The sequence below is a fragment of the Bidens hawaiensis genome, unplaced genomic scaffold (assembly GCF_021521415.1).
Source record: "Bidens hawaiensis isolate Kalapana, Puna unplaced genomic scaffold, B.hawaiensis_p1.1 tig00052134_1, whole genome shotgun sequence".
NCBI lineage: Eukaryota > Viridiplantae > Streptophyta > Magnoliopsida > Asterales > Asteraceae > Bidens > Bidens hawaiensis.
The window spans coordinates 83,288-93,854 of record NW_027506209.1 but is presented as its reverse complement, the minus strand read 5'-3'; positions in this window follow the sequence as shown (position 1 = coordinate 93,854).

Sequence of the window (10,567 nt, the reverse complement as noted above, 5' to 3'; positions counted from 1 at the left end):
AGAAGGCTGTTAGAATTTCTTCTTTATTTTATGTGTGTGTTTTTTTTTTATTTTAAAAAAGTTAAAAAAAAATAGGTATTCTAACTAAAATAACGGGTTGTTGTTATCAAGGACAAATTTATATTTATATAATTATATATGATGTGTTTAATGTATTTTTATGGAATATTTAATAAAGATTAGAGTAACAATTACTCCACTCCATAAAGTTAGTAAATACGTAATTATAGTACAAGTTTTTTTTCTAGAAGGAGGAATATTTTATTAATAGTAAAGAGAGATAGCCTTTATGCTAGAAAATTATTTGTTTTAATAATAGTAAATATATTGTTGGTATATAATATGATTGGACATTTACCGGAAAAGCAATGAAAGGCATAGTATAATCATAAATAATTAAATACGGTTCTTGTATATCATAGGACGGAAGGGTTTTTTTTTTTTTTTTTTTTTTTTCATTTACCAATATGATGGAATATGACAAAAGTCACCATGTAAATAACATGTGGTACAACACCTAGTAAGTTTGTAACAAGCTTTGTGATGGAAAAATTATTACTAAATGGAATACAAGGCACAATTCATCTTTTCACGGTTGCTACTAGGCTACATATACTTTGTTAATATGTATACTAAAATGGGCATTTTTGTGTTGGTTACCATAAAATTGCATCTTCTTAGGTGAAAATACGTTTATTTTCTCTTATAACATAGTTAGGGTAAAAAAAATCATTCAAAGCATTTACATTGGAACATTTATATTAGTACTTTCTTTAAAAAAAATTAAAGAAAAGATAAATAGACGAAAAAGTAAGAGCATTCACATCATATCCCTCGTCCCTATATAATTTAACTAAATCACTCTTTAAAATGTTCCTACATTATTATTTTCGTATTTATCCCCATTTTACTAAACAATATTTATTTATTCATATTTTTATAATTTTGTTCTCTTTCTTCGATTCACATTCATCACTAAAAAAACATATGTTTAAAAAAAAGATATGAGGCTGAATAGTAATTAGCAACATTTTAGAATTGGTCTGTTTTCCTGTAAAAATGGGTGATGCATACGGGAATAAGGAATAGAATGTGGAGGTGTTTTCTATGTTTTTAAGTCATTTCCCTTTAAATTTGAAAACAGAATTGGAGGTGTGGTGTGGTGTGGTGTGGTGTGGTGTGGTGTGAATGTTATAAAACACCACTATATAAGTTTCTCTATAACATACAAAACTAAAGTACGTCTCTATATATTTGAAACTCATATTCAACACTTTATATTTTGTTGTGAGCGAAAAAATAATAAAATAAATATTTGTGAGTATGATATAGATATATATGAACAGTTTTATGTGAGAGGTTTTTGAAGAGTAAATCTAATTTAAAGACAAAATATATTATCTCGGTGAAGAGGTAGGTCCCAGCAGAGACCAGTTGGTCCCGCAAGACTCACCTTGAATAGGGACGTCTGCGCAAAGGCCTTCTGCTCCCACAGGACCCACCATGCTCATAGAATCTTACGCGCAGTACGCAAGCTGTACACGCATGGAAAGCCTCCCAATGGTGAAGTACCCCGCCTGTTCCCGCAGTTGCGGATACAAGCCATCAGGGAAGGCTACCCGCAGACAGCAGGGCTACACGCACAAGGTGATAGCTACTTCAGTAGTCACATGAAGGAATGAGCAAGGCGGGAACAATCCCGCCAAAATGAGCCAGTCCGTATGATTCTGAAAGATCTTTTGTACTATACCTACCAAGGTATGGATAGAACAGACGATCTGACCAGAACAACCCATGAGCCAATCACAGGGTGACAGCTCACCAACAACAGTACGAGGAGGAGCACCCTCTAGTACTGTTTGTCGCTATTAGCCGCTGCCTACTCACCAACTCTTACTGACGGGCGTACGTAGCCTACAGTTGGTAGAATAGTGTTACTGTTGGCCGTAACCTATTCACCAACCAGCATGGCCTGCGTATAATCCACAGTAGGTGGGACGTGCATAATCTACAGTTGGTGGAATAGTGCAGCCGACTTTGTTACTGTTGGCCGTAACTTATCCACCAACCAGTATGGCCTGTGCATAATCCACTGTTGGTAGAACAGGAATACTATTCAGCCGGCTGTACCTGCTTGGAAACCTACCTTCGGCTATAAATACTCCAACTTCTTGGAATGGTAAGATCATCTGCTATCCAGTTATCTAGCAATCTCTTAATATACACTTATATTCAGAGCAATCTAGTCTGATTCTCACGCCGGAGGGTGGTCACAAGGAGGAACCCCCCCCCCCTTCTCAGTGACGAGCTTACGGTGTTTGTTTTGCAGGTCTCCTGAAGAACAGCCTTCTCAGTTAGATCTCATCCGTGGGAAACATTACTTAACCCCCAGATTATCTATAATCTGTCCAGATTATCTATAATCTGTCCAGGGTTCACTTAGTGTTTCTTCATTGGCGCCATCCGTGCATAAAAGCTAGAACTATTTTAGTTTTTTCACAATTTCTGAAGAAATGGTTAACGTTACTCCGGTCCAAAGGCCAGTAACCGACCAAGAAACCCCGGTAACAACCCCAGCAACTGGGGGGAACACCGGCGGTTATACAATCCTTACGAACACTACTCCGACCACCAAAGCCGGAGCAAGTGCAGTAAATATTCCACTGGGGTTCACCGACACCCAGTTGGAAAAACGAACAAGGGCCCCTCGCCAAACACTAGATCAAGTGAAGGCGTGTGCCGAAGCACGGCAAAGAGAATTCCAAGCCGAATTGGATGAACGCTTGCGTTCAGCTCAACAGGCTGACGAATTCGGCAGTACTCGCCAACACCTCAATATGAGCAGTGACTGCGAGTACTCAGACGAGTTGGAGTCCGATACCGACGCGAACCCTCGCCATAAGGCGAAAGGGAAGCGTAAGGAAACGGACGTCCAACCAAAAAGGAATTTTGGGGAAGCTTTTAAACCAATCGCGGAGAGAAACCCGCGTGACTTCTCCAAAACCTTTAGACCAACTGCTACAAATGCAGGAAAGTCAAAATTCGCAAGGGACATTGCGGAAGCAATCGCCCCGAGAAGTGCCAAACAGATGTCCAACATTGGCACTTATGATGGTCTATCCGACCCAGACGACCATTTGAACAGGTTCATTGCGGGGGCTACCGTCAGCAACTGGACGGAACCCACGTGGTGCTACATGTTCCAGATGACTCTGGTCGGAGCGGCCAGGGCATGGTTCGATCGTTTACCGATCCACCACATATATGACTGGGCGGACTTTCAGAACAAGTTCAGCCATCACTTTAGCCAACAGAGGAAGTACACTGAAGAGCAGTGGACGATCCTCAACTGCGTGAGAGAGGAGGATGAATCTTTACTAGACTTCATCACCCGCTTCAACTCCAAAAAGCTAAGTCTCGGCAACATAAGTGAGGATCTGGTTCGCGCCGCCTTCATCCAAGGCGCCGAATACCCAGAACTTATCCGCACATTGACGGGTAAGGATGGCATGCCATCAACTTGGGATGCCATCATGACGGCGGCAAAGCGCTTTGCCGAGACGGAAAAGCAACTGGGAAGGGATCTTCCCCAGAGTACACACCTCTACACGCAGAGGACAAGGGAGAACAACGTTAGGACCGCCCGGCAGAACAAAAAGAGGCGGCTAGGTATTTGGCAGTCAAGGGTAAACTTTGACACCTCATCCAGCTCTCGCCCTCTTGTTGGCGGAAGGGACAACACACACCCTTCAAACCGAAAAAACCGGTGGACGCCACTCACCAAGAGCGTCACGGAGATATTTGCCACGGAAAAATTGCCATGGCCAAAAGCCCCATTGATCCGGTAGAAACCTAATGCGGATCAAAGCAAGTCCTGTGATTTCCACGGGACAAAGGGTCATGGTACTGAAGAGTGCACATCCTTGAAAGACATTGTTGAAGCATTTGTCAAGGATGGAAGACTTGCACATCTCGTGGCATCAATCAGGAAGGGAGGAAGGAGTGACAACCGGTACAGAGGTAACGGACGAAAGCCCGTCGACATCAGCATCAACATGGTTCATGGCAAGGTCGGAGGAAGAAAAAGACGAGCGACAGAACCATGCGCGTGGAAGGAAGCTGAGGTGCGCTTCCCGCGAGTGCCAGGAGGCCCCAGCAAAGAAGGCCCCATCGTCATCAAAAGCCAGTTGGGGCATTACATCACTTCCCGCACTCTTGTTGACAACGGCGCTTCGTCGACGGTGATGTACAGGCAGTTCTTTGACAAGCTGGATGATGAAGACAAAGAACGCCTGGAAACGGTCTACGCTTCAATGGAAGGGTTTGACGGCAGTACAGAAACCCCCCTGGGTATCCTATCTTTCCCCGTCACTCTTACAGATGGAAAACACTCCCGCACAGAGGATGTGGACTTTGTCGTGATGAGGAAGCCACACCACACGTACGACATCCTCTTCGGGAGTGACGGGATGGCAAGATTCAACGCCGTGGTATCTTCAGTCCACGGCATGATGGGATGGCCAACAGCTGAGGGTGTGGCGATGATCACTGGCATTCCCCAGGTATGCATCGCATCTGTCTCATCTAAACCCCAACCAAAGATGGCTAAACCAACCATCACCGAACCGGAAAAATGGGCCTTCAATGGCAAATACCCCGACCAGGCCGTTACCATTGGACCAACAATCGTTGATCCCACCCGCACCTTACTCAAACGCCTACTGCAGAAAAACGCTGACATCTTTGCGTGGACACCAGCTGACATGACTGGTGTACCCCGAAGTAAGGCGGAGCATAAGCTCAAGTGCGATCCGGCTGTTACGCCAGTCGTACAAAAGCGCAGAGTAATGGGGCCTGAACAAACTAACGCGTGTAGAACCCAAGTCAAGGAACTCCTTGACGCAGGCATCATACGCGTTAGTAGATATCAAACATGGGTTGCAAATCCCGTAATGGTACCGAAGAATGACAAACAATGGCGCATGTGCATAGATTTCAAAGATTTGAACAAAGCATGCCCCAAAGATTGTTATCCGTTACCAGAAATTGATCTTAAGGTGGATTCGTTGGCACCATTTCGCCTTAAATGCTTCTTGGATGCGTATAAGGGGTACCATCAAATCCACATGGCCGTAGATGACCAGGACAAAACCGCGTTTCGGACGCCCGATGGTACATTTTGTTATAAAATGATGCCCTTCGGACTTAAGAATGCAGGGTCCACGTACCAACGCCTGATGGACAAAGAGTTTCATGCCCAAATCGGGAGAAACTTGGAAGTCTATATGGATGATTTGGTCATCAAAAGCCCCGAGCCAGAAGCGATGTTGAAAGACATTGAAGAAACTTTCAACACGCTCAGAAAGATAAACATGAAGCTCAACCCGAGCAAGTGTTCATTTGGGATGGAAGAAGGGAAGTTCTTGGGAGTCATTGTTACTAAAGATGGCTTCAGAGCGAACCCTGAAAAGGTCGAAGCCATTGTTAAAATGGAATCACCTACCACCATCAAACAGGCTCAGACACTGAATGGACGACTAGTCGCACTTAATCGCTTTTTGGCAAACCATGCAGATAAGTCGTTTCCTTTCGTGTCAACATTAAGAAACTGCTTAAAGAAAACGCACTTCCGCTGGACACCAGAAGCGGAAGCAGCTTTTCAGGAGATTCGGTCACGCCTGATCGAACTCCCAACACTTACAGCACCACAAGCGGGAGAGGAGTTAATCCTATACCTTTCCGCAACAGATAGAGCAACCGGGGCAGTACTGCTAACAGAACGAAAAGGCATCCAGATGCCAATCTATTATGTTAGCCGTGTACTAACAGACGTAGAAACCCGGTACTCTACCCTCGAAAAATTAGTCTTAGCACTTATACACGCTTCACGCAGGTTAAACCCAATCACCATTCTCACCAACTTCAAACTCTCAAACGTTCTAGGCAAACCCGAATTATCGGGACGTCTAGCCAAATGGGCAATTGAATTGGGAGAATATGTAATTAAGTACAAGCCAAGACCAGCCATAAAAGGCCAGGTCCTGGCCGATTTTATTGCAGAAGTCCCCGCTACGCGGGAGAAAGAGTGCCAGGAGGAGGCTCAACCCTCCCCAGCACAGGACATCAACGATATCTGGCGACTCTATACTGATGGAGCAGCCAACAACGAGGGTTCAGGCGCAGGGTTAAAATTAACCAACCCAGCGGGCCAAGAATATACTTACGCTATTCGGTTGGATTTCCCAAGTACGAATAACGAAGCCGAATACGAAGCATTCTTGGCCGGATTGAGAATTGCGCGTAAAATGGGAGTGAAAAACTTGGAAGCCCACGTGGATTCCATGCTGGTGGCCAACCAAATAAATGGGACGTACACGGCTGTGAACGACACAATGGCCCTGTACCTCGCCCAGGCAAAAACCCTTATGCGTGATTTTAATGATTGTAAAGTCATACACATTAAGCGCAGCGAAAACAAATCTGCGGATGCGTTAAGCAAGCTTGCATCACTAGCCTTCACCCACTTGGGAAAGGACATCCGCATTGAACTCCTCGAAGCACCATCAGTCCCGCACAAGGAAATTTGTGTCATCCAAACCGGTACAGAAACGTGGATGACACCAATAATAAATTACCTTGCAGCAGGAACACTACCAGAATCAAAAACACAGGCAAGAAAACTACGCTGTAAAGCACTAAATTATCAACTCATCAATGACAACCTTTACAGACGTAACTTTCTTGGCCCACTTTTAAGATACGTGGACAACCAAGATGCTGACTACCTCTTAAGGGAAGTACACGAGGGCATCTGTGGAGTTCACGCAGGTCCCCGCGCTGTTGTGGCTAAGCTGAACAATGCGGGATACTTTTGGCCGGGGATGCATATGGATGCACTGGCATACACTAGAAAATGCAGGTCTTGCCAGCTTTACGCACCCAACACGCATCGCCCGAAGAACGAACTTGTTCCAGTCACTTCTTCGTGGCCATTTCAGAAGTGGGCCATCGATGTGACAGGCCCATTTCCCACAGCAGCAGGAAATGTTCAGTTCCTAGTGGTAGCCATCGATTACTTCACCAAGTGGATAGAAGCAAAACCTTTAGCCCAAACAACCGCAAAACATATCAAAAAATTTATTTGGGAATTTATTATTTGTCGTTTTGGACTTCCACAGAATCTGGTGAGCGATAACCACCAACTTTGCTGACAAGAAGCTACAGCAGTGGCTGAAAGAACTTCAAATCACCCACACCTTTACCTCAGTGGCACACCCGCAAGGTAATGGTGAGGTGGAAAGAGCAAACAAGAGCATCGTCGATGGCATAAAGAAAAGACTCTTGAAACACAGATCCGGCTGGGTGGACGAGCTCCCGCACGTCCTTTGGGCAAACAGAACGCTGAAAAAGGCCAGTACGGGGGAAACCCCGTTCAGTCTCACTTATGGCACTGAAGCCATGGTCCCAGTCGAAATTGGTTTACCCTCACCAAGGGTCTTGATCCAGCCAGAAGACAATGATGCGGAAAGACGGTTAGACCTTATGCTAACCGAGGAACGCAGAGACTTAGCCGCAGTGCATGAAGAAAATTACAAACGACAAATGCAAAAGTACTACAACACGCGGGTAAAACTCTGCAACTTCAATGAAGGAGACTACATACTGCGTAACAACGAGGCTTCAAACCAAGAGCGCCCAGGAAAGCTGGCCCCGGTCTGGGAGGGGCCATACATTATCAAAGAAGTCCAGGGAAAAGGCGCATACCGGCTTGAAAGGCTCGATGGCACTCCTATCCCAAGAACATGGAATGGAGCTCAATTACGCAAATGTTATATGTAGATCAATTCCAAACTTGTAAAGAAAAGGCCTAGAGCCACTTCTAATGGAAATGATTCTCCTTACACAATGTGTTGATAGCCTTACCTTTAACTTATGAACTTCCCATGTGCCGGTATTCACCGCACCAATGCGTGAAGAAGTAAGTAGTTGCGTGTGGAAGGCGGCAAAACCCGCATAAACACAACGCTAAAAATGTTAAAAAGTTCTAAGGAAAACCTACACGCAGGTCAGTGGTAAGTAAAGTTTAGCCATCCTTGTAAGTGCAAGTGACGGTCTTACCCGCACAATCACAAACAAGGAAGCAAAACTTCAACCTATCATCTACCACGTTCAAAGGTTAACTTATTCTGAACACTTAGAAAATTTCAAGGAAAAGATGAGGAAAACTTCCACGCAGGATAAATGTAAGTTTAGCCATCCTACTAAGTGCAAGTGACGGTCCTACCCGCACAATCATGAAAGAGGAAGCAAAAATAAACTTATAATTTACCACGTCAAAAAGTTAACTTATCTAAGTACTAAAGAAATTGCTAAGTGTAAACATGCGTAAAATAAACAAAGAAAAGGACAAACACATTCTTTATTTCATAAACTTGAATATTACAAACATTGCTGGGTATATACCCGCATACAAAAGAAGTACAAGAGCAAATATCTACGCTAGTGGTGGAAAGGGATCTTTTGGATCATGCTTCAGGACCACTCTCACTTGGACCCGCACCATCGGCAGAGTGTGACGGTTCAAGGAAAGCTCTAAGGACAGCAAGCCCATCATCAGCAGCAGCAATTTCATTCACCTTCTCCACCACCGGATGCGGGAAGGCAGCATACTGGTTCACTGCTTGGTCATAAATAGTCTCGGTATCCGCATTATACAAAGGGAAGTTGGAAGGCGGGACGCCTTTCTCAGCAAACCCTAGACCAAGCAGGAAGCCGGTCCGTTCCCCATCCTCATGAGAAGCTTTGAGGGCTGCGCTCATAGCATCGTCGTAAGATGTCTCTGAAAAGACCCGATGCACAACCTACAAAAAAATGTACAAGTATAAGAACTTCTATCCTACAAAGGAAAGCGTGACGACATAAAGCTAAAATACCTGAGGCAACGCTTCTCGAAGAAGCCATTCCTTGACAACCAGAGCTTGGGTGCAGGCGCGTTCAGCTTCGTTCTTATTAAGATTGGCGAGAAGCACATCCTTTGCAGCGGCCTCTTCAACGCCCTTAAGCTTCCGCTCGGTGTGCGCAAGCACACCCCTCTGGTCCAGGATCTCTTGAAGCTTCTTCGCATCCTCCATAGCCAAGGCATTATGAGCCTCTTGAAGAGCCTCTAACTTAGCTTTAAGTTCTTCATTCTCCAGGCGGAGAGGCTCAGCAACAGCTTCAGCCTTGGTGGCCCTCTCGGTCGCGTTCCTCGCACTCTCCTTAGCTAGCCGAAGCTGTTCGTTAACAGCTTGGGCAGCCTTGGAGCGGGCCTCGAGTCGCGCTTGAACCTCAACCTCGAGGGCCTTGAAGGCCTTCTCCTTCTCCGCAGATGCTGCGGTTAGTTTTTGGTTCTCCTCCCGGAGAGCACGCGCCTGAGATACTTCTTTAACGCGAGCTGCTTTCAACTTGTCGTTTTCACGACAAAGCAGCTCGACGCGTGGCTGCATCCGGGCCAGGAGAACCCGAAGCTCGTTGGTTAGCCTACCCTCCTGGTAGCTAACCATGGCTTCCCCCAACGCACCATGGGGAGCAGCGTGGCGAGCCCAGTCCACGCACTCCACAGGTGTGCGAAGGGTTGTTCCTCGGCGAATGTTCCATCTTGGAACATACACTTCATTGGAATCCGACACTGCAAAAGAAACAAAGCAGTTAGGAAAAGATGATAAAAATTGCATAAAGGACAAAAGAACCCTACGCACCTGTAGGGTCGATCACAGGCCGATAGCCACCGAACCCATCACCTGAACCTAAGGGAAATCCATCCAAAAGGTCAGGCAGATGGGAAGGTAACAAAGATCGGCGAGAAGCCCCGCGCGTACCTGAAGGTCCAGCCGTCGAGGCCGATGGCGGAGGCGGCATGGTTTCCGCCGCAGTCGATGGCGGAGGCATGGTGTCCGCCGCGGACGCCGCCGAGGAGTCAGCAGCAACAGTAACCGCCGGCTCGGTGAACGATGCTGTAAAAATTGCACTCACCGCCGGCGGTGACGTCATCTCGGCTGGAACAGTTGGCTCAAAGGATTGAGCAACTGGACCAGCGGAAGCAGGCGAAGGTGCCTGGGTCGACGCCTCAGGTAGGCTGACCGAGCCTACCGTCATTGGCGGAGAGGTACTCCCCTGCGCTCCACCCTGGAATGCGTCAACATCCACGCCTGGAGAAAGAAGACAAGTGTTAATAAATTTATGAAGTATGATAAATCTACAAAAAGAAGAATGTTTATACTTACGGGTTTTCTTGAGCCTGAACGTACGGACGGGCGGGGATGAACCCGATGGAGCCGGTCTCTTGATGCCGGTCACCGTCGTCGTCGGTTCTCCGGAGGTAACAGTCGTAGCCTCCGGAGCAGTGGTCTTCTCACCACCGGGGTTCCCCGCCACCTCTTCATTATCTGACTCGGTGTCAGATAGAAGCACCAGATCAGCTGTGGAGGCCACCTTCTCCTTCCCTTTCCCGCCGGCAGCCTTCTTCTTCCGCACTAGCGGAGGACCATCTGCGGATTCCTCAGAAGAAGACAGGATGTAAGGAATTCCA